Source organism: Carcharhinus amblyrhynchos, unplaced genomic scaffold, assembly GCF_965287045.1.
Source record: "Carcharhinus amblyrhynchos unplaced genomic scaffold, sCarAmb.v2.hapA scaffold_39, whole genome shotgun sequence".
NCBI classification, from domain to species: Eukaryota; Metazoa; Chordata; class Chondrichthyes; order Carcharhiniformes; family Carcharhinidae; genus Carcharhinus; species Carcharhinus amblyrhynchos.
Window position 1 is genome coordinate 1458324 of NW_027649780.1, and position 2393 is coordinate 1460716.

Consider the following 2393-nt stretch of genomic DNA (forward strand, 5'->3'; position numbering starts at 1 on the left):
AGTGGAGAGAGCATTAAGCACAGGTTAAAAAGATGTGTATTGTTTCCAGACAGGAAAGTTAGTGAGATTTTGCAAGTCCAGGCAAGTTGTGGGGGTTACAAATTGTGTGACATGAACCTAAGATCCCGGTTGAGGCCGTCCTCATGTCTGCAGAACTTGGCTAAGGAACTTGATGAAGGACCAGCCTGTTCCGAAAGCTAGTGACATTTGCTGCAAATAAACCTGTTGGACTTTAAGTCAGTAATAGAAGGCAGAGGGTATCAGTGGAACGGTGCTTTTCTGCTTGGAAGGCTATGACCAGTGACATTCCTCAGGGATCAGTGCTGGGACCTTTTCCGTTTGTAATATATGTAAATGATTTGGAGGAAAATGTAATTGGTTTGATTAGTAAGTTTGTAGGTGACAGAAAGGTTGGTTGAATTGCAGAAGGAGATACGGACCATCAAAGGAGACAGCCAGATATCGATCAGTTGGAGACTTGAACAGAGAGATGGCAAATGGAGTTTAATCCAGACAAATAAGAACATAAGAAAATAAGAACATAAGAAATAGGAGCAGGAGTAGGCCATCTAGCCCTTCGAGCCTGCCCCACCATTCAATAAGATCATGGCTGATCTGTCGTGGCTCAGTTCCACATTCCCGCCCTCTCCCCAGAACCATTAATCCCCTTGCCTATCAAAAACCTATCAACCCGCGTCTTAAAAATATTGAGCGAGGCAGCCTCCACCACTTCAACGGGCAGAGAATTCCAGAGATTCACCACCCTTTGAGTGTAGAAGTTCGTCCTCAACCCCGTTCTAAACCGCCCCCCCCCCCTTTATCCTGAGGCTGTGCCCTCGAGTCCTAGTGTCCTTTCTGAGCGGGAAGAGTCTCTCCACCTCTATCCTATCCATCCCATTCAACATCTTATACGTCTCAATGAGATCTCCCCTCATTCTTCTAAACTCTAACGAGTACAAGCCTAGTTTATTCAGCCTGTCTTCATAGTTCAACCCCCTCAACTCCGGAATCAGCCTCGTAAACCTCCTCTGCACTCCCACCAAGGCCAAAATATCCTTGCGTAAGTGCGGCGACCAAAACTGCACACAGCACTCCAGCTGCGGCCTCACCAGTGCCCCATACAGCTGTCGCAAGACCTCCCTACTTTTATATTCAATCCCCCTCGCTATGAAGGCCAGCATCCCATTAGCCTTCCTGACCACCTGCTGCACCTGCAGGCTGGGTTTTTGCGACTCATGCACAAGGACCCCGAGGTCCCTCTGCACCGTCGCATGCTGCAGTTTTTCGCCACGAAAATAATCGTCCTTCCTAGCATTACTCCTACCAAAGTGGACAACCTCACATTTGCCAACATTAAATTCCATTTGCCAGTTCCTGGTCCATTCTCCCAGCCTATCTAGATCCTTCTGCAGACTCTCCACACCCTCCGCACAATTTGACGTTCCACCAATCTTGGTGTCATCAGGAAATTTCGACACCATACATGCGGTTCCCTCCTCCAGATCATCTATATAAATGGTAAATAGCTGAGGCCCCAGCACCGACCCCTGGGGCACTCCACTAGTCACCAATGTGAGTTAATGAATTTTGGAAGGTCTTTTTTTTTGTTTTTATCCCAATTCAATCCAATGAAGCCCAATTTAAAGTCTCAGCAAGTTGAGACATTCCCAATCCAAGCTGACAAGACAGGGCTCTCACCTCCTGGGCTTGATCTACATGATCCAAGCTGATTGGAGAAGACATAACACCTCCTCCAAGGCTTGATCTCATTAGCATCTTAGCCAAAAGGCCAAGATGCCGCTTTTAAAAATTGCTTCAAACAAGCTGAAATGTAAACTAATGAATTCAATCAAGCGCAGCACGTCGATACTACACTTGATCTTAGCCAAAAGGCCGAGAATTTTGGAAGGTCTAATAATTTGGAAAATATAGTATAAATGACAAAATCCTTACGATAATTGAAAGGCAGAAGGATCTGGGTGTACAGCTGCACACGTCACTGAGAGTGGCATGCAGGTGGACAAGGTGAATAATATAGCATGTGGCATACTTGCCTTCATCGGCCGGGGCATTGGATTAAAAAAAATGGCAAGCAATGCTGCAGCTTTATAGCACATTAATTATGCCACACTTGGAATACAGTGTTCAATTCTGGTCACAACACTACCTGATGGATGTGGAAACTTTGGCGAGGGTACAGAAAAGATTTACCAGAATGCTGCCTGGTATGGAGGGCAATAGCTATGAGGAGAGGTTGGAGAAACTTGGCTTGCAATCTCTGGAACAACGGAGGTTGAGGGGTGACCAGATAGAAGTCTATAAGATTATGAGGGGGATGGACAGAGTGGATAGTCAGAATCTTTTTCTCAGGGTGGAAGAGTCAATTACTCGGG

The 2393-nt window shown here is 46.1% G+C and overlaps 1 non-coding gene across 1 annotated transcript; it reads right to left on the reverse strand.

Annotated features, from left to right (window-relative positions):
* Positions 1-1707: 1707 nt before the first annotated feature.
* LOC145335658 (U2 spliceosomal RNA) lies at positions 1708-1905 on the reverse strand. The gene has a single exon (XR_013885291.1). It is a non-coding gene; the product is annotated as a U2 spliceosomal RNA (small nuclear RNA).
* Between the last annotated feature and the right edge of the window lie 488 nt (positions 1906-2393).